This window comes from Phalacrocorax carbo, chromosome 3, assembly GCF_963921805.1.
Source record: "Phalacrocorax carbo chromosome 3, bPhaCar2.1, whole genome shotgun sequence".
NCBI lineage: Eukaryota > Metazoa > Chordata > Aves > Suliformes > Phalacrocoracidae > Phalacrocorax > Phalacrocorax carbo.
The window spans coordinates 109,266,987-109,290,324 of record NC_087515.1 but is presented as its reverse complement, the minus strand read 5'-3'; positions in this window follow the sequence as shown (position 1 = coordinate 109,290,324).

Genomic DNA, 23,338 nt, shown 5'->3' with positions numbered 1-23,338 from the left:
ACTTTGTATTTGAGACAGCTACAGTACTTCTAAAGCACACTGACTTCTGTGCAGCTCTTCCTTCAGACAGCTTCTCCTTGCTGTCTGGGGTTAGCAATAAGGACACAGAGAGGCAAGGTCTCTGCTCTCTGAACTGAACTTGAGATGTCCCATACTGGATCAGAACATTGATTACTGGGGAAACCTAAATCCAAAACAGACTTTTGATATTCTGAGCTTTGAATTCTCTCTTGAAAATATAAGTAGCATAGACGCTTTCTTAAGGTGACAGATACCATCTTTCAAACAGGGGAGGAACTGTTGCATCTCCTTTTGTACACAGTATGCTTTCAGTTAAAATTCCTACATACACTAACACATGGTCTCTTACTTTTCTTCTTCCTGAGGGTTTGCAAACCTATTTGGTATCTCAGAGATTATCTCTACACTATCAGCAGATTATGTTGGAGATAGAACATATTACAGACCCCTATTTAAATGGTTATATTTTCTTTTTTTTCTTTGTTTGGTTTTTTTCTTTTTTTGTTTGATTTTTTTTTTGTCATTGTTTTTTGTTTTTGGTTTGGTTTGGTGGCCCAACTCTTGGGGACGTGAGCATCCACATGATGTGCTTTCATGACCAGGTTCTCTACACGGGCAGCAATATCATGCCTCAGTGTGGCAGCCCAGATGAGTTTGCTCTGTGCTGCCAGTTGTTCTGCTTCCACTGCTGTAACCAGCCCCACAGGGCATTTGCCACCATCCAGGAGTCAGTACAGAGATAGAGCACTGGCCACTTCTTGGTCAGCAGCATCTAAAGCCAAGTGGTTGGGTTTCACCTCTGCAAACTGACTTGATTCACCTTCTCCTTCAGCAGTTTCTGCAACTTGTTTTATAGGACTCCACACAGCAGCTTTCCATCTTCGATGTTTTCCTACAATGTGAAAGGACCCATCATTGAACAGGGCATACAGCTTCTCATTTTCTGGCAGTTTGTTATACAGTGGGACTTCTTCAACACATGTCACCTACTCCTCTGAGGATATTCCGAAATCTTTGCCTACTGACCAGTCCACTATCACTTCCAAGATTCCTGGTTGACGGGGGTTTCCTATTTGAGCCCACTGGGTGATCAGTGCGACCCATTTACTCCATGTAGCATCAGTTGCATGATGTGTAGAGGGGACCTTCCCTTTGAACATCCAGCCCAGCACTGGCAGTCGGGGTGCCAGGAGGAGCTGTGCCAGGAGCCAGGAGCATCTGAAGCAGCTCGAACCCCTTCATATGCTGCCAATATCTCTTTTTCAGTTGGAGTATAGTGGGCTTCGGACCTTCTGTATCCCCGACTCCAAAACCCTAGGGGTCGACCTCGGGTCTCCCCTGGCACTTTCTGCCAGAGGCTCCAGGTAGGGCCATTCTCCCCGGCTGCGGTGTAGAGCACATTCTTTACATCGTGTCCCACCAGTACTGGCTCAAGACCTATTACATGAACTATCTCCTGTTTAATTTGTTCAAAGGCCTGTTGTTGCTCAGGGCCCCAACTGAAATCATTCTTCTTCCAGGTCACTTGATAGAGAGGGCTTATGATCAGACTGTAATTTGGAATATGCATTCTCCAAAAATGCACACCACCTAAAAAAAGCTTGTGTTTCCTTTTTGCTAGTTGGTGGAGACATGGCTGCTATTTTGTTGATCACATCCATGGGGATCTGATCTTGCCATTTGATTCCTACGAACTGGATCTCTTGTGCAGGTCCCTTCACCTTACTTTGTTTTATGGCAAAACCAGCTTTCAGAAGGATTTGGACTATTTCCTTCCCTCTCTCAAAACCGTCTTCTGTTGTGTTGCCCCACGTGATGATGTCATCAATATATTGTAGGTGTTTGGGAGCTTCTCCCTGTCCCGGTGCTTTATGGGTCAGTCCATGGCAAATGTCAGGGCTGTATTTCCACCCCTGGGGCAGTCAATTCCCGGTGTACTGGATGCCCCTCCAAGTGAAAGCAAACTGTGGCCTGCACTCTGCTGCCAGAGGGATTGAGAAGAATGCATTAGCAATATCAGTTGTGGCATACCACTTGGCTGCCTCTGACTCCAGTTCGTATTGAAGTTCTAGCATGTCCGGCATGGCAGCACTCAGTGGTGGAGTGACTTCATTCAGGCCACGATAGTCTACTGTTAGTCTCCACTCTCCATTAGATTTCCGCACTGGCCACATGGGACTGTTAAAAGGTGAGTGTGTCTTACTGATGAATCCTTGGCTCTCCAGTCAATGAATGAGCTCATGGATGGGAATCGTGTAGTCTTGGTTGGTGCGATATTGCCACTGGTGCACTGTTGTGGTGGCAATCAGCACCTGTTGTTCTTTGACCTTCAACAACCCACAACAGAAGGGTCCTTCGAGAGGCCAGGCAAGGCAGACAGCTGTAAGATTTCCTCCGTCTCCAAGGCAGCTACACCAAAAGCCCACCTGTACCCTTTTGGGTCCTTGAAATACCGTGTCCTGAGGTAGTCTGTGCCAAGGATGCACAGAGCCTCGGGGCCAGTCACAATGGGGTGCTTTTGCCACTCATTCCTGGTGAGGCTCACTTCAGCCTCCAATACAGTTAGCTCTTGGGATCCCCCTGTCACTCTAACAATACAGACAAATGCACCAGTATCCACTAAAGCCTTATACTCATGTGAGTCAGATGTGCCAGGCCATCGAATCCACACAGTCCAGTAAACCCGGTTGTCCCTTTCCTCCACCTGGCTGGAGGCAGGGCCCCTCTAGTCCTGATAATAATATTTGCTACTCACTTCTTGTAAATGCAAACCAAAAGTCCCTCTAGTTCCCAGTGTAACAACATACTTTCTCCAAATATTCTACTAGTTTTTCAGGATTCTGCACTTGTTCAGGGATGAAACTCCAAAACACTGGGTGTGCCCACTGCCCTAGGTATTTGCCCATGCTATCTCACATACCCTGCCACTCATAACTATCAAGCCTTGGGGCAGATCTCTGGATGATATTCTTAAATTGCTTGAATGAAAGCATAGTTGCAGGATTGATTCTCCTTGGTATTGCTGTACCAGTGAAAGTTTAACACACTTTTATATCTGGCATCATTTAGGACTTAGAGTTCTGCAGTGAAAGAAACATGCAAAGAAAGTCCTAGCTGATGACCATTTTTGCAAACAAACAGGGCCTATGGGCTTTGAGTAAAGTCTTCTGCAATTCTGGTGATTGTAAACTTGAGCCTGGGCTGACAGCCAGTTCCATGAACTGAATTGTCAAAAGAACAGATTCCCATGGGATAGCCAGTAAGTTTGGTCAAGTTTTTCCATGTATCACATCTATGAACCTGTCTGTTAAAGAAACAAACCAACCAGTTTTCAGACTGCAGAACTCCTAAAATGTCTGAATCAGAATACCAGTAAACATATTCCAGAGTGGTAATTCAACTCCAGCATTTCTGTGTAGTTTAATCCACTATCTAGCTGTCAAGTCCTGATAAAATAGTAGCAGAGTATTCAATTTCTTTAGCCTCCCTCAATCATATATGCTTTATTTGTCGAAAGGATAGTTCAGAAGGCATGACCACTGAAAAGAGCAAGGCTTACTATACAAGGTTTACTGGTCTGGGCATAATGTGGTACAGGCAATTAGCCTGACTGTTTCTGTACTCATGCTGGTTTGTGTCCAGCCAGGTAAGTGCATGTACAAGGGTTGCTTCTACCAGTCTGTATCTATCTGCAGAGCTGTGCCTGCAGTTACCATATCTGACAAAGAATAAGCTGTGATTATAATACATGTGACATGGGAGGTCTTGAAATAAGCTTTCTTCTCAGTGATTGGCAGGAGAGGCTGAGTGGCTTTAGCATAGAGAACTGAAGTGTATTTCTGAACTGGTTTCACCTTTATTTCAGAGAAACCAGAAGGGTGATAATTTCATAATTTCATAAGAGTGTTATCAAGATCTAGAGAAGAATGCTGTTCATTTGAATTTGGAAGAGAATCCAAGCGACTGCTTTGCATCAGTAAACTTCAGAGAGCTCTAGTAATTTGTCATGCTCGACAGGAAGAAAACTAAATTGAAGGAAGTGGCTGTATAGTGCTCTTAGTGCAGTTTTGGATTTAGCTGAACTTTACTCTTCAGTTCACTGCCTTGCGTGACATTAAGAAGACAAGAAAGGTCAGTCAAATGGCAACATCAAAAAGGTTCTTAAATTCCAGGGATGGATCTTGACTTTGGCCGGGCTGGTGAATCCTTGGTTAATTATCATGGTATACCAGTAGACAAACACTCTATGCTAGATGTCATGTTCTTTTGATTTTGAAATAATGTGCAGTGGTATAACAAGATTCCCGAATTCCCACCACAATCAAACAGAAAATAGATTTTGAAAATGTGTTATTTAACACTTTTAACAGATTCTAAAAGATGGAGGCTTTGATTTGTCTAAAGATGTTTATAGTACTATTTAAGAATTGACCACTACCTTCATGCTATTATAAGTGGGAGTATAGTATTTCTTCCTGGCACTAGGGCCAGCAGGCCAGTAGTTGCTCAGGAAAGGAAAGATGTTATACCTATGCCAAGTAGGAACTGTAGTTTTTGAAGTTCTGCTTGTACCAAGTGGGGTTTCGGTTTGGTAGATAAGGGAGCTGTAGTCAAAACTTTGAAAGTGAAGAAATGAAGGACTGTTTGAATTACATTTGACCTACAAGTTTGTTTTTTTTTTTTTAAATCTCAGTGGACCTCCTGCATAGACTTCTAGCCAGTTTGGCATGCATTTATTCACTCTGCCCAACTCTTCTTCACGTGAACAGTGTTGAAAATTGTAGTAAGGCTGGCAATCTTCCAGAGTTAGCAAATCGTTGTAGAAGCACCTTCACTCTTTGAAGAGCAAACAGTAAAGAATAAGTGAGTCTTTCTCAAATGTCCACAGATGGAAATTAACCCTGATCATTTATGGATGGATGTTAGCAGAATAGTGGCATAAATTAAAAATACCAATAAAATACTATTCAAGTGATTTAATTGAAGGTATCAAGGCCAGGTAGTTCAAGAAAAAAAATGAAAAGGAATAATTCCAGAGATGACTGCTGATTTAACCTGTTGCAATTAACACACTTCAGTGCCCTTGATATGCCTCCAGTTGATGAATGCAATGGTAATGACTACTGAGTCCATCAAAAATAAACATATTCATTTTGGCTGGCTTTTCAATTTGGAACAACAGGAACAGAAAGTTAAACCATTGGGCTAATTTGAGGCACCTCACCACTGCAGTAGACAGCATTCTTATTTCTTGCATAATGTATATCTGTATGCAATTAGCAAGAGGAAGCTGGAGTGTATGGAGAAGACCTACGGAGATGATGAAAACCGTCACTTAACAGAGAGTTTTCCCTAAGTTCCTAAGAGGTATTCATGCATCAGTTCATTTTCCAGGCTAAACATGTTGAGGATAGATATTGCAAATACGGGTGTGCGTGACCACTGAGATAAACTTTTCTGTGCATCAATACAAATTGATGGATTCTAGATGGTGCACCAGGAGCATTACATTTGCTCCCCCAAGATAGAAAGCCAGGTTACTTCCTGCAACTGCTTTTTTGGATTCTTTTGAACAGCAGTTTCCTCTGCATTTTAGCACTTCAAACACCTGAATTGACAGATCCTGACAAGACTATCCAGTGCTCTTTAGATATTTTCTGTGAACACTAGGCTTAATTTTTGTTATGTAATAGACTGATAAGCTTCAATGCCTGTAGATCACCTCTGAATAGATGCCACTGTGGATGCAAACCATGTGTAAAGCTGATATCCCAGTGCTCCAGGTATTAAATCAACAGCAGTTTCCCTACTGACATCAACTGCAATATAAAAACATAATGCTAGCATCAGCATTAAAATAACTGTTCTAATGAAAATTATAAACAATCTAAAAGAAAGCTAGATATTGAATAGAATATTTCAGTTGGACGGGTCCTACAGCGATCATCTAGTCCAACTGCCTGACCACTTCAGGACTGACCAAAAGTTAAAGCATGCTGCTAAGGGCGTTGCCCAAATGCCTCTTGAACACTGACAGGCCTGGGGCATCAGACACCTCTCTGTGGTTGATATGCAATACAGAATCAATAAGAATCTCTTAAAGCTTACTGCACCAAAGAATTACACCTCAGTCACACTTTCTAAGGAAAGGCTCCATGAAACATAACTTTAACTACTTTGCTGTAGTCAGTATGTATAACATAGTCGCCATTTTTTATTTGCTGTGAATGATACTTATGTACTTATTTTTGGGGGGGGAAGCCCCCATTTTGTCTATGTCATACAAACCATCTTAATTTTAACTTATAATGTGCAAATTCCCAACTTTCTGGTATTCTCTGTTAGAAGCCAGTCCCAAGCCTGTCATCATGATGGTAAGGAACAGAGTCTTTGGAGAGGCAGCATCTCATTTGCAGTGAATTCCTGGATGGTTTTTCTTAAATTGGCTCTTCCCCAGGAGTAGCTTAAATGTGGTTATTCATTTAAATAGTTTACTACTGGGAAAACAAGCTCTATAAAGTACAGGATCTCATTTGCAAAGGGGATCCTGGGGACTGAAAGTGGAGATACACGTGCCATGTGTTGCAGCTTCCATCTTCTGCTTTTCCTGCTGTTAGGAAATAATTTGAAAATTACCTAAAATAGGAACAATATACTCAATGGCTAAGGAAAAGGCTCAGATCTGTCTCCATAGCAGATCCCACAGTGGTAGCCTTCAGCAATAGTTCTTATAGTCCACAGGAAAAAAAAAACCAAGTGGTTACTGGGAGGAACAGCACAGCCTCCTCCCAAGAGGGATGTCACAAACCGAGGGAGGGGTTGACTGTCGTGTGCAGGAGCCTCTGGCCATGACTGCACTAGCAAAAGGGATGTGACTGGGACCATTCTTTGGTCATGAGAGCATCTGGCATGTAACAGCTCATGTCCATGATGATTAAAAAAAAAACCAAAACAAACAAACCAACAACTCTCTTGTGCTCTGAAACAGAGAGGCTGCCTCAAAAATGTCTTTGGAAATTATTTCTGGCTGATGCTAAATTTTGAGTCACGCCTAAGCCCAAAGTATGTCAAGGATTGGTCTGACAACAACAAAAGTTATTGACTTCCAGTGCTTCTTTCATGCATCTGAAATTTCTCCACCTGGAAATTTTCTTGGAAGACAGTACAGAGAATATCTTTCAGGAAATACACTTTAAAACCATCACGAGCACAGTGAAGTCCCCTGAAAATAATGGCCATCCTACTAATGACACTCCAGCATTGGCCTTTTTTATCTAATGCTTCCTTGAAACATCAGTAAACATTTTAAACACCATCAGAAAGACCCATAATGTTATGATATTTGTTGAAACGGAACCCAGTATCATCTGTAACTTCAGTTTTATTGTGCAATAGAACTTAAAAAAAAAAAAGTCTCAGAAATAATTGCCTACATTTTTCTTTTAGATTTTACCCAGTGCTCTGTTCAGGCCCTTGTGCAGTCTGTGTTTGGCTGAGCTATTTTTTGAGAGTCTGAAAGACTTCAGAGACACTTCTAAAAGTGTTTACATTAACTACAGAGTGTAGAAAAGTAGAAGGGGGATCTTTAAATCTGAATTTGATTCTCTTCTATATTGTAGTGTCTTTAGATTGGAAACTGGCTTTACAGTTACTGGTATATGCTTTTATTGGCATACTATTTGTGTTAAAATTTAGTATCATGTAGGGGAGCATCAGTGCAGTTATACGTAAATCAAGAAGGCAAAACTCCTTTTCAGGTAAAGTACATAAGTTCAAAATATGCCTATTTCTCCCATATATTCCTTGGGTTTTTTTATGCTATCTGTTTTATCATAAACACAGAAACTAGCTACAGTCCCCAAAGGAAGGAATTCAATTTAAGAATGAAGATACCACCCCTAGGTTTTTCAAACTCTCTGAAAAACTGTGATTTAGAGTTTCTAAATGGAATTACATTTCTTACTGAAGACGTGATTTTTATTTAATTTTGAGGGATTAACTAGGAGAAGTGAGCTGCAGTTTCATATACTTCATAAAATTAGTGTTTTATGATGTTGATGTTTGTCTTCTTCCCTGAACAATAGTTTCTATTAGTGTCTTGTACAATTATGTCTGTTTGATTATTAACAGTTTCATAAAAATATGGGGGTTTTACCTTTTTTCCTATTTTGTTGTTCTTTCTCTCTGGAAGGAGATTTCTTTCTAAAAAAAACCAAAGACCCCAGTTGCCTGAATATAACTGTATTCTCAGTTTATATTAAGCAGAGATTTTGGTTGATCCCAAGTAGAAAATATAGGGTTTTTTCTGTAAGCCAAGTGAACAGAAGCTGTGTTCTCCCATTTTTTCGCTGACTTTATTACCCAGTTGTTATTCCTTATTACAAGGTGCCTGCCATTATTTTATCTATTTATTTATGTAGTTGTTTGTTTATTTTGCAGCAGGCTCCTTTTCTCTTACACTTGTTCTAACTGGTAGCAAACCCTTAATGCCACAGTGACCAATGGAAAATCACCGTGTCTGACACTAGGAGACAAAAGAAGCAGGAAGGATCTGTGAAAAAAGCCTGCAAGAAGCAAAACACAATGTGGTTGGAGATGATTCACGTCTCTGCAGTGATTCTTCAGTAAAAGGTAGCAGAGCAGAGCCAAAGACCATTTTCACTCATCTTGAATTCATTTCACCTGATCTCTAAAGTATTCCCTGCTACCCACTGGAGCTTTGAAACAGGCTGCGTGTCTGAGTACTGCTTTTTTTTTTTTTTTTTTAATTCCCCCCAAAAAGTGAGATTAAAAAAGGAAGCTAACAGAGGGAGAAGCTGCAGGCAAGTAATGCAGAAAAGAAACCCATTCGGCCATCTGTCCATCCATCCATTTAAACTTTCACAGATTTTTGTGCAATCTGATTTAGAATAAAAAGTTTTTCACAACTATGTAATGATCTTAAGTTCCTGAGTCACTTAAATGCTTTTGAAAATGTTGCTAGGCATTGATGCGTCCATATTTAAACAAAGAAATGCTTTTTATTTAACAAAGCTTGTAATATTTTAATCTATTTCTATGGCTATTTTAGTTGCTTCCTTGAAAAATAAGCATTTTTTTTTCTCTTTTGCAAGTATTCTAATGTTTGATTTAGTAACTTAGGGCTATCTTACTCCTGTTCAAGCCTATGAAAATCTGCTGGTTGCTTTTAATATAGCAGAATCAAGCCTGTTGTCCTGCATCTGGCAAACCTACATGTATGCTTACGTGAGTCGCTCACAGACTCAAAGTAAATTTAAGCTTGCACAGATAAAATGAAATTGGGCTGGGAGTGACCTCCTGGACTGCTGTGTTCCCTTCTAGCACAGACAACCACAACTATTTTATGAGTTGATTTTCCTTGGGTTTAAATCAGTGATAGGCCTTGCTCTGTTAGTATTACTGAAAAGATGCTCTGAATTTCCCTGACTTCATGGTTGAAACCTTTTCTGGCATTCCAGCTCATGTTTGCAGGAGGAGAGACTTGGGATCCATGCCTGAGTGCTTTCTGATTGACTTCAGCTGAAGCTGGGAAAAATCAACAAAGATTTTGCCACTATTGGGGTATAGAACCTGGACTCATCACATGTGCAAGTTTAAATTTAATTTCATTGGGGAGTGGATTGCGTTGTAAAATTCTCTGGGGAGATGCCTGCATTTTTCCTAGCTGCTCAGGCTCTATACATGTTACCTAAGGTGTCGCAGCTGAGACTTTCAAGAGTTCATCAACAAGGCCCCCTCTGTTCCTGAAGGGAACTCTTTGCTGCTGCTCATTTTTGCGACTGAATTTTGGATCCTTCTAGAAAATGACTTTCTCTAAAACTTCTGGCCACGTAGAACTAATGCCATTGTTACTTGTACACTATCACACTGTGTAACTTTTATTATATGATTTGGGCTAACTACACTGTTGAAATTTAAAAGGGAGCTGCTAAGGCCAGTGGATCTGAATCTTTGCTAAAGAAGCAGTAATTTTATTACCCAGAAAGTGATAGACAATTAGGGCTGACAATTGTAATGCCACAGAAAAGTAAAGGATGGCCCATTTCCTCTTGCACAAACAGGACATAATCTTTTTATGCTAAGTACTCTGCTTTGCAGACACACACAAGAACCCCTGTGCTTCCATCTTAAGAGAATAAGCCTATCGACATAATATATATTATGCTCATCGATACTATATATTGTAAGGTTTTTACTTTAGAAGTGCTTTTGCCTTGCCAGGATTAGACAAATATCACATCAACCTTTTTATTTTGCTACCATCGCTGATGTTCCAGGTCCTAATAGCTAGAGGTAGGTTTCACTACATGTCAGGGTAATTGTAGAGAATATAGTGCTCAGCCTGCCATGTCTGAGATCTGCAACTACAGCTCAGGATGTGAGACAAAGCAAAAAGAGAGAGAAGATATGCATGTGTGTGTGCATGTGTAGGCAGTTTTAACAGAAGGGAATTAGCTGGATCAGAGGTTTGGTTATGGAATAGAGAGAATTTCAGCTCTGGCCTCTTGCCTGTATCAGTCAGATCCACAAGACCCAGGAGTGGTTGTCAGCTGATGATTATTTGATTGCCTGTGAAGTAATTAGTTCAAACTGGGCTCCCCCAGTGAGACTCACCCGGTATTTGCACACCCTTTCCAGGTGCCCCTGGGCCAGCTCAAGAAGTCGATGCCTCTGGTCAGCCCCCAGCTCCTTGTAATGATCCCTTTGCGGGAGTGAGGGCAACCTCTCCCACAGGTCTGCTGCCCAGTTGCTGGTGTAATTACTTCCAAACCCATCTCAGTCAAAATGATCCCACTACCTTTTAAGAAGCTAAAATAATTAGTCTCAGCTAACATGGCTGGTTTTGCCTGGGAAGGCTGGGAGGGGTTACACAAGCCCTTCTGCCGATAGGCTGGAAGAGCCGTTGAGCTGCAGGAGTGGGACAGGTGGTTGGGGCTGGGATCAGTAACCTGTACAGCCAGCACAGCTGCATCTGGAAGGGGATTGAGGGGAATCTACAAATACTAAGTTGCTTTCTTCACTCTTGTGACAGATCCAAACCCAGTCCCAGAGACTAAATCCGAGTAAGAAATCACCTACTTGGCCTTACTCATTGTCCTTTGATTTTTCTGTCGTGGATACCAGTCAGTTAATGACTGTGCCTTAACCCATTAAGTCTAAACCTTGGTCCCATTACAAGAGCAAAATAATCATTGCTTCCTGTGAAATCAGAGGTTAGTTCTTAAATTATGAGAGACTTTGTAATTCTTGGATCTACAACAATGTAAAAGTGCTCAGTACAGTGTATATAAACACTTGTCCTGGACCAGCATGATAAAGAGCTACTCCTGTGGCCATTCCTTACACCTGAACAAAGCGAGTGCGATGGGGTGTGGGAGCTGCTGGTTGCTGCTAGTCCTGCAGCCAGGATGCCTGACCTGGGTGTAAAGGGGCTGTGAATCAGTAATTTTGACAAGCACTGAATTCACCTTTAAATATTTAAAAGGAGAAGGAGAGAACTAGAGATTTTCTTTTGGTGCAAACAATATTTCCCAGGTTTTACTTTTGCATTATTGTTGTATTATAAATCACTCACTGTACTAATGGGATGAGCTTAAATTTCTGTGGGAGGGAGCAGCAGCTAACTGAGGGACAGGTATGAGGTGCGGCCCTGAGGTTTTAATTTCTGAAGCAACTATCTCAACCTGAGCTGTGGATAATAACCATGTAGTGGAAGTTGTCACCTTTTGGCCTCTGCACCTCTAACCTTCAAATAACGACCAAAAATGTGGAGTCATTCAAATTAAATGTTTTACATCTGTCAAGCTATAAATATATAGAAGAGAAGGTCTGTTATTCAGTCATGTTAAAAAGAAGCCTCTGAACTGGAGCGTGGTCGCCATTATATAAGAAGATATTTTTAAAGAGCGTACTCTTATTTTAATAAAATCCTCAGTTCAACCTTCATTTTTCCTGTCTCTTATTATTTGAAGAGCAGCATATATTAACTCCACTAAGCCAGCCCACTGTTACAATACTCTGTGTGTGTGTGTTTTCCACATATCCCCCCCTGTCTGATCACCTGTCGACAAGCTGGTTACCTCTAATGATCTGTTCAGTCACCTGGTTCCCATTATTTCAAGGTTGCACCGTGGTGTTGTCTGCACTTCTGGAAGGAGCATCAAACCCAGAATGGTGCTGGTTAAGCTAATGAGTCCTATGGCCAGTGATGTGCTTTTGCTGCGTCAGATACCCCATATGGGTCTGAAAAAGTGAACTAGGGTATTTCTGCACAACATTTTATTGGGCAGTTGGAACAATTTACACACAACCTGGAGCGATGGATTTGCTTGTGTTTGTTTTAATTGAAACTGTTGTCCTCTCAAAGCATTACTTGATACAGGTCCAGCAACACCATCCCACCTGGTCCAACTAGTTTACATTTAAACTTTTGCGTAAAGCCATGGCCAGGCATGGCTATTCTGGCTGCAGCAGGGCTGTATTAAGCTGTTCCTATCCAGCCCACTCTTTGCTGCTCATTTCTTCTCCTGGTACCGAAGGGTAGCCATCATGGTCCTGTGAGCTTTGCTGTTTGTCTGAGAGGTTTCCAAGGAGAGTGACAGATGATTCTACTTTAAAAACCCTTAAGGTAGCGATTGTGGACAGGAGTCAGGAAAGGAGCAAAATCTGGATTATAGCTGGGGCTGATGATTCTGTCACAATGAACATTTGCTGAAATTTGGAGATGTTGGTTTGTCAGTGTACTTTCTGAAGAAATGTTGTAGGACAATACCATCTGTCCAGGATCTGTAAAGTTCTTTACTGATTTACTAAAGTCAGTATTATTAAGGTTTTATTTTCAACTATTTGTTTAAAGATGTATCTACTTGTGACTGTTCACAATATTCTATGCTTATTTATTTGTTTATTTCTGTTTATTATGACAAGATAAAAGCATGGACCAACACTTATCAGGGCTGATATATAACGTGGTGTTATTTTAGCACAAATGCTTACTGTTCAGCACCTGCATAAGATCAGCCATGACAGCTGATGGTTTAAAATTTATGATGCATCATGTTGCCAATATGATTTCAGCTCCAAAACCATACAAACTCTACTTTATTCTCCTTGTCTTTGCACATATAATTTTAAGTAAAGGGAGAACAACTCTGGGCTCTTCTGACAATTTTATATCTTATTGCATCATATAATGTGGATTATATACAGCAGAGACAGCTGAAAAGTACAGTTTCCCTGCAGACTCGGCCCTGACAGATTTGCAGTCTGCTGAATCCTGCAGAGAATTGAGGATATGCATTATAATGCGTTGTCTCCTGCAGGATGCCATGAACTTTCAAGTTGTTTTCACTGTGTAATTGCTACAGTTTTTAAAGTCAGGTAATAGCAGCGGAAGCCTAAGTGGTAGATACAAAAAATACAATTTATGAGCAGTGTTTTCACATTTAGAGTAATACACATAGTAAATCAGATCATTGTCTATTTTGCTAATACATGGCACATTGTATTACGATGTAAAACTAGAGCAGAGCACTTACCACATCTGGAGTGCTATTACTTAATTGAATGCATATCACGTGCCAAAAAAAGCAGACATAATATATATAAGGACAAAAGTGGAATAGGATGACGTTATGGCGAAGGGCACAATGCTTTTTGCTTTGACACTGGATGATGAAGTGTCCACAATCCATATATTTCAACACTTGTCATTCACCCATTTCATGCCAGCAACAGGATTTATTAATTTATTTTCAACATTAAAAAGTTTAATATTATAATTTGCAAATGTATAGGCAGATGCAGAATTATATATTCAAAATCAGTGGTGGTTTAATCTCAACACTCCACTAAAGAAATCATGGGCTGAAGGTTTAAAACCAAAATTAGTAATGAAGTAAAAAATTTGTTAGTTAGTATGCTGGTGTCAGATTTGTCAGGATGAAGCCAAGCAATTTTGTAAATTTAAGCCCTACCCCACAAACATTACCTAAACTAACTATTAGTAATTTGATATTTACTATTTAATGAGCTCCGATTTAAGCAAATACAAGGCTTGCCACAGACTTTTATTTCCCTGTTTATGTTTATCCTCAGGAAAATATAAACCGATGTATTATGCAAATGGCAACATCTTTGGTAAGCCCACCAGCTTCTTTCATCCAAAGTGACTTGTCTGTGCATTCCCATGTTGACATCTTAATTTTGAATATCCCTCTAATCTTTTATTTATCGATTTATAGCTGTCTCATCAAGAAACACTTCCTTACAGCTCATTTCTATTCTGTTGGCTACAGGTGTTGGGAAAAGGCAACCTCTTCCTGAGGCAGCTTTGAGTTTGCTGTGCTTGGGTTCATGACTGGCTCTTGGCATGAGGAAAGGACTTGCTCTTGTGTGCTTTCAGTGCTGTGAGAGAAAACCAGGTTTTAAATAACTTCACTTTCATGAGGATCTGAGCCAAACAGTCCCTGTCATGTGGAGTGACCAAGCCAAGCAAATTTCCATATGATCTAAAGAAACAAATGCAATAAAGAGGCAAAAGTGGTAGTGATGACTAGAGCACGCTCCCAGAAAACAAACATGTCTAAACTGAATATGAAGAAGCAAGAGCATTCCAGACCCTTTCAAAGTTGCAGGGTGTGACTGCTGTAAGCCATTAGCTTGACTTCCCACCTCCCATCCCTGGCTGTCTTTTCATACTGCTCTATGAAATCCGGGCAAGAGATTTTCATTTATGTACGTCTTTGTAAACTCCCTAATGCAATTTTTAGGAAGCGGGAAAAATAGTACAGAAGTATTAAGACAGTATAAATAGTAGTGCTCACGTCATTCTTCTTTCTTTAGAAACAAGCACTGATTTGTCCTTTTGCTTATTTTCTTATCTGAAGAAGATAACAAGATAATAAAAATAATAATAAAACAGTGAAAAATCAAGACTTCTGACTTAAGCAGTTATCACTCCAGAAGCTTCTGGAAAGCAGATGCAAATGTCCGTTAATCATAAACACAACAGAAAGGGCTGGGCCTAATTTATTAATGTGGTGTGATCAGTGGAAGGAGGATAAGAAAAGCAGAGAGAAGAGTTGCTGCTGTAGGATGGGTACCAAGCTTGTCGCTGGCCCTGGTGTGAAGAAATACTACACGGAGAGGTTGCAGGGGAGCCTGTGAATGAGGGTTGAGGACAATGTACTTATTGTGAACGTTTATAATTTCTCTGATAATAGATTGCCATGTTCAGTGCAGAGAACAAAGAGCAACCCTCACCTCTCCCTCCCTTTAATATCAAGTCACCTTATCCTGTGATGTACAAGGCAAAGTAATTGCATCTCAAATGTGTGGTGCGTTTTTGTTTAGAAGGTTAGTGCAAAATTGATTTATGAAACAATTTCCCCTGTTTATGTCAGAGAGGCCATTTTCTGGTGAATAATTAGATGTGGGTTTCTCCTGCATGGTGACATACACTTCTGTGAAGCTAGGTACAGTTGCTGCTTTTCATTACATAAAACTCAGAGGAAATACTGTCTAGTAGCTCATGAGAAATTTTTTTCCTGTGACATCATTTTAAAGATCAATTCTTGTTGATTTTCAAAGAGTAATTTTTTGAATTGTATTTACCTGTGCTCACCATGACGTGCAGTAAACAATGATCTTGTGCTGCTCTGGAGGTTACTTCCCCCTTTTCATCTTGAAATCAATTACTTGTTAATCCAAGATCAACACATATGAGAATACCTGTACTGCGTAACTGTACTTGACACTGAAAAAAATTGTATTCCTGGTCCTCAAACTACCACCTGGGCTTTCGGTTTGGTAGCGGACAGCTCAGAGCAAAAATATTCTCCTGACCCAGTGCCTTTATTTTATCACAGTCATCTATCAGAGGTAGCCAAGGTTTACGCATGCTGATTGGGGTTTTTTTTTCATCCTTTTACGTAGATTTTTCAATCATTTTTCAAACTTTGGTACCTAAAGTTATGTACATGAATTATTACTTGTTTTTTTCTGGGTATCCATTTTAATCATGTAAATACTGGATTAGATTCAGATGTCCAGTAGATTTAATCTCCTAAATTTGAAATAGTGCTCTGCCTTTTATGAGACATTGAATTGAACTGATTTTTTTTTAGGAAGTTATAGGGTTTCCAATGAGTTTCCGTAACATATAATTCAAATCTCATCAAGTTTATATAAGAAAAGCTGAGCATTAAATGAGCTATTTATTTTTTATAGCCTTATATTTAATCTGAGAATACAGCAGGCAAAAACTTACAGAATATATTTGGGATGTTATTGGCATATTAACACCAAAATTTTTAAAATGCCTGTATTTATGAATTTGTTAGATTAACTGGATGTCTTTTAAATGTACTATATCAGAAAGGAGTTATAATTCATTGAATAAGTTGATGCTGGGAAAAATCAGACCCCCTTTTTAAGAAACTGTAGTGTTTATACAAATTCAGGATCATTGGTTCAAACAGGTTTCTTTCTAATTTGTAGATATTTTAACTTTACTTCCCCCCTTCCTTAGTGTGGGCTGAAAATGTACATTTTTTCAGGGAAAATGATACTCCATTCCTGATTAAATCTCAACTCTAATTTCAGGATTTGGCTTTCGTGTTACCGGAAATAGTCTTGACGGTGCTTTACACAAGTCAAACTCATTTTATATGTGATGATTTGTTTATTGTTTCTTGGGGCAACAATGAAAGCACATTTTTCTTCCTACTTAAATGTTCTAGGTGTGTGTTCTCTCTTTTTGTCCCCCCTAAATGCTTGTAAACAAAGGACATGCCTTTACACTTGAAGAACATTTATTTTTTTTTGCAAGTTTTGTGTTAGGATTCTTTGGAAGAGAGGAAGAGATTTTGTTCCAGAATATTTTGAGTAGTAACACCATGGATTCTTTTCATTCTGGTTTTATATTTACACAGTTTCTCTGATAAAAAGACTGTACATACTGGGTTAAATGCCAAGAAGTGTATTTCTCAGTTGTTGTCATCTATCAGGCAGAATCTTGTATTGGAATGATGAAAAAGGTAGCTTTTCCAAACACGTGGAGAAGAAGGAAGTGTATCGAGTCAGATGAGTATGTGGATTATTAACGGAAAATTCTGCTACCAGTGTGAGGGCTTCTGTAAACCAGAACACATCCAGAATAAAGCAGAGTCAGCTCCATAACAGGATGGGCAGTTTAAAACTCTTCAGGCAGGTGATTTCTGACAAGGTGGTCCAGAATTTCCATGACCTTCTACCAAACCTTAGATAACAAAGGCAGATTAGAAATAGTACCAACTGCGGTCATAAAGATCATCCATCCAGACTGAAATCTTCCTTAAAATAGAAGTTACAGCCTTCTTGGGAGGATCATTCCTAAAGATTAACAGAGCATTCACTACTTGTGGGAAAAAAATGGGCCTAAAATTGGAAGGCATCGTTTTATAAGCAGATATAGCAGGATAGAGACAGCGAGTCGTGGTGAAGGGAAGCGAAGCCACCCCTAGCATCTCAGAGGAAGTAATTTAGATGAACTTAGTGTGGGGGGAAAAAAAATAACCATCATGACATGAACATTACTAAGAAACTGGCAGGTCCCCACTCTGGCTGGCTCTGGTGAGTGGAGGTTAGACAGATGCAGAACTCTGATTGTATTGATCTGGGTAATAAAAAATTTAAAAAGAATGAGAAAAAGACCTTTTTTTCTTTTTTGTAGGAGCAGAAATGAGCTAGGAAACAGATTGCAACATAGAGTGGTAACTTACTGATCACTCTTCAGGGCAGCTGGAAGTGGAATAAAGGCTATAGGAAGGGGAAGGCCAGCAGCCACCCCACGAACAACTAGATTAACGGCGGCTAGCATATGGGAAAACTGGGATCCAGATACATAACCTCTTGATCATGCTATGTGGCAGAAATTTAAATGAGACTCAGAGACAGGAGACTTACTAGTTTGTGAAGACTGCAGTTATGCAAATGCTGGGACAGTCTTTCATTCCAAGTTTCTCCTCACTTTGCCTTAAGCAGTTGGCCAGGCATTGTCCACTGTGATCCTTTACACACATGTTGACATAAAAGATCATGCTGATAAGTAGGTGGTTGAGATAAATAGATTTGTAGTGCCATTAACAGGCATATATTATACCATAACAGAGAATTGATTATTTATTCATACATAGAATAGTTCCCAATGGACTAAATGTTTAACAACCTACATGAAAAACAGGCTCAGTAAGATCAAAATATAAATGTTATAATTGATGTGGGAAAGTTTGGAGAGGGAGGAAAGTGTAACTTTCTAATGTATTTACTCATTAAAAAGTATATTTCCATAGCAAATGGAATACCAACAATGACATGCTGTCCTCAGTTTCAGAATTATTAATGAACGGATAGGCATGGCAGCAGGTTGACTTTAGTAGAGTGCTGAAGGAGCCTTGTGGATTGCTCTAGAGGATATTCTAGATGCTATTTTGTCCTGGCTTACTCTGCTGAATGATGCTGAGTATGTACTCCACTCCGTTACACTACTTACCACTGATGCTACAACCAGCATGCATTTCTGACGTTGTTTAGAAATTTACATTGAAAATCGGCCTAATTTGCTACTAACCTGCAGTATTGTTCACAAACCAGGAACATCTTATGTGTTACTTAGCTAAATTGCTGTTTCTGCCTTTTCATTCCTAAATAACAGCAGTCCAGCGAATGACAACTCGTACAACCAATGCTTGAGTGACTTCATTTAATATTCTTAAAATGTAATACCACTTCACATACAATTTAAAATACAGTGAAAAGATTGTTATCTTTTCATATACAAGAAACCAAATTTCAGCTTTGCAAGCACTCTGGACCTGCTATAGAAACACTCTAATAAAAGAGATGAACATTTCTTAATGATTTTAGACTGGTGATGACACATAATACTTCTAAATAGGAGTAATCCTTCTTTTAAGAATCTGAGGAGGAATTATTTCCAGCTGTCTGCGACTAGTAAATATATAAGAAAAAATCTTGACATATTAAATGTTGGTGATGATTAATAATAATCTGTCTTTAATGCAGTATCTTTAGTAGTATCAGAACTTCATGTTTTCTGTGAAGCGTTTGGTTCAATGGAGGCTCAACTTCTTGTGTTTCAATCCCTCTAGTTTCAATACACCTTGTCTAATTTTTGTACAAGGGCTTGGACTGAGATATATTCATATTCCTTATGTATGTCCTACAGCATTCATTTGCCAGATTCATAGTCTGCAGGGTTCTGCCTCAGCAAGATTTTGCAGCGCTCGTAGTGAGAGAAAGAACCTTCCCAACAATATTTGACATAGTGGTTTAATACACTCTAGATTTTTCTGAGGACTATAAGAAGATTTTTAGGAAATTTCAAAAGGTTTCCTCATCCTTCTGTTGAATGACAATCAAATATATCCATAGAGAATAAACAAGTTCTGGAGTTGTAGTATTAAATTCCCTCTTATATCCTTGGAGATACACAAAAGCCATCTAGACACAGTCTGGACAACCAGCTCTAGATGACCCTTTGTGAGCATGGGGGGGTGGACCACATGACCTCCAGAGGTCCCTTCCAACCTCAACGATTCTATGATCTTATAATTACTTGATGAAATAAATTAAGATGTGTGAATATACTTTTCATGAGAACACTTTCTTATTTTTATTCATTAGATATGGTTATTTGAGACTACAAGTATATTACAGAGTACAGTCAATGAGAGAAACATGGATTTTCTTCTAACTTGCATACCAGACTGAGCATTGTACTTTTCTGAGCTTTTAGCTGTAACTACATTTTGAAGGTGTACATTTTATTAGAGCTGGCATTCTTATGGCTTTTGGTACTCACAGGGTACCATTTTTTGGCCTCTTTCTGTACAGTCGGACTTCTTGGATTTCTCATGCATCACTCCATCCTTTAGGAAAATATTTCTATTTCTGAACCACAGTTCAGTTGTTATTGCCCTCCTTATAGCTTCCATCTTAGTTTCAGCCATCTCCAGCCTTGAATATTCAAATGTTTGTGACCATTTCCTGTCATGCTTTGAGTAGTATCTGAATTCCTTGAGGGGAGGCAGGATTTGTCATGGACTTCCCATGGGACTGGCATTTCACTCCCTCTTCCAATACTACTCAATTGCTTTAACACTGTTTGCGAGTGCAATATACAAATGATAAAGCAAAATTGTTCTTAATTCTGCAAATCAACAGTAATGCATTAAGGCATCCAGTTCAAAACTCTTTTACTCATTGACACGTTCATAGATTTTCAGGGATAAATGAGTGAAATGAAAATAGGAAAAGCCCACAGTATCTGTGAACTCTTCATAGGCTTTCATACCATGATTGTTGTTTTTTGGTTAAAACAGTGATGTTGTGACTCATTACACCACCTTTCCTGATCACACACACATTTGCTTAAAAATATTATATCTGCTAGGAACACTTGAAATTGCTCTATTTAGAAAATAAAACTTCTTCCCAGCTCTTTGAGCATGCAACATCATTCTTTGGGTAACCTGTTGCTTCTTTCCACATATGTATTCAGCTGGACCATAGTTACTTGAAGGTAGCAATGAAAGCTATCCATATACCTGTGTAAGTTTATGGACTGAGTTACGCATTTCTTTTTTTCCTTTTCCTGCAGGGAATAAAATTCTTAACATAGATCAGTGAACAGTTTACAAAAGCTTTTATACAAAGTTTCATATATGAAAGAGCAAATGAAGGAAAGCACTCTTTCCCCCCCCCTCCAATCTTCTCACTTAAATCTAGATTTATCTGCATATAAATATATAGAACGTTTTCTGTAATTGCTTTCCTAGCACAGCAGATGACTTGTCAGTAGATAATAATATACTTAACACTTAAATAGTTCTTTCATATGTACTATTAGAAAGCATTTTACAAATATAGTCCCAGTAATGACCACTTTACAGCTAGAGAAAGAAGAGAAATATTGATTTGTTACAAGCCAAGCAATGGATAAAAGCAGGATCAAACATAGGACACTAAGATAAAATTCTTATATGCTTTATGTCAACAAAAAGTTTGCTGTTCATTTTTATGAAGCAAAGATTTTATCCCAAGTGTCCTACTTTCTTGGACAGCTTAGCCTAGCACTCATTGCATCTACCTGCACTGGAGATAATTGACCTAACATAAGATGTTAACTCTTAATGTAATACCTTGATTTAAGTTTTTACCCTAGTATGGACAGCTGTGCTCATGGATGAGTTCCCTCTCACTTCGACTATCTGCAATTAGAAGTTTACGCTTAAGCTAGTTTTCTGAGCTTCTTTTGTTGTCAGAGAAGAAAAGAGATGCAACTCCAGAATATGCGTCATTTCACCCATCTGAAGATAAAGAAGAATTATCAGTTTAAGCTGGCCCTCTTGTCAGAAGAAGCACTCCTGGAGTCTTTCCCTCTCTTCATGTATTCATTGCAAAATGTGAGATGCACTGTGTGGTGAGTAGATCTGAGTTAAAACCAACCTGGGGGAAAAATGGTTAGTTTTCAGCCAGATCAGCTCCCTGAAACAATTTACCACATAGTTGTACAAATGCTGGTATCAGCACGAGACAAATCTGTGCAGGACGGGGCATAAGGTGGTGTGAGTAAAAGTAGTGCAGGACTGCTTTCTTTCCCTAGTAGCACCAGGTTAAAGGATCTATTGAATTCTAGTCTTCGCTGTCTGTGCTGGTTTTGGCTGGGATACAGTTAATTTTCTTCATAGTAACTAGGATGGGGCTGTGTTTTGGTTTTGTGACCAGAACAGTGTTGATAACACAGGGATGTTTTCTTTACAGCTGAGCAGTGCTGACACAGAGCCAAGGCCTTTTCTACCTCTCACCCCACCCCACCAGCGAGGAGGCTGGGGGTGCACAAGAATTTGGGAGGGAACACAGCTGGGACAGCTGACCCCAACTGACCAAAGGGATATCCCATACCATATGATGGCATTGGGCTCGGCAATGTAAAGCTGGGAGAAGAAGGAAGGGGGGGATGTTCAGAGTGATCGCATCTGTTTTCCCAAGCAACTGTTATGCATGATGGAGCCCTGCTTCCCTGGGGATGGCTGAACACCTGCCTGCCCATGGGAAGGAGTGAATGAATTCCTTGGTTTGTTTTGCTTGGGTACACAGCTTTTGCTTTACTTATTGAACTGTCTTTATCTCAGCCCATGAGTTTTCTCACCTTTGCTCTTCTGATTCTCTCCCCTATCCCACTGGAGGGGAGTGAGCAAGTGGCTGCGTGGTGCTTTCATTGCTGGCTGGGGTTAAACCATGACACCACCTACAATATTAAGCAAGATTAATCTCATCTAGACTTCATGTGCAATCAGCACTGCCTGGCATTAACCTTATTGGCTGAAGTTTAGTGTGATAACAGTATGACAATAAGGCTTTTTTAAACTCCACCTCCATGAAGGAATCTGATGTGGTTAAATAACAGTTAGAGAAATACTGTTATTGGAAGTGGAAATGCTGAGTTCTATATTTATTTGTAATATCTTACACATGAAAAGGTTATTCGCTTCCAGACATTCTAATTATTAAAATTTAAAGAAATATAAAATTGAGAAAGACTGAACAGGTTCACCTCATCCTCTGATTTTATATTTGATCTAGTTACAATTCTCTTAGATACTTATTTATTTTAGTGAGAAGGCAAGCCCAAAAGGATTAAACCTTGCCTGCAGCTTTGTTTTTGTGCAAAAGTCAATTATGGCTGGCTAAATATCCCTGAGGTAAACATGTGTGAGGTTGATAATGTAGTTAGAATAGCAACAGCCGTTGTAAAGGAGTCACTGGTGTTCACAGAGTTAACACATTCTATATTGCTATCGTGCAAAAAATTACAGACACTTCCAGTCAGGGAACATCAATCAATTTTTGTTAACTTTCAGGATTTTTTTCTTCCTGATGGAGCTAATATTACCTCTAAATATTATGTGTGGTGCATCTGTAAATTTCATTCCATTTGCTTAAGGAATCCTTCTGTATGAAAGATGTGATTTGAAAAAACTACGTTATTTACGCGGTGCCACTGGATTGATTGTAGAATGGGTCAAATTCTGCCATCCTTAATGAGGAAAATATTGACTAATGGCTTAGGTGAATATTATCTGAATTCAATGAATTTTTAAGTCTCTTGTATTAAGTATTCAGAGGAGCAGAAACTGGCTCATAGCTTTTCCTCCTATAAGTGCACTTAACCAGCCATGCTCATGCTTACTATTTCCTTCTATATTTTGCCAATCGAAATGATGCAGCTTCA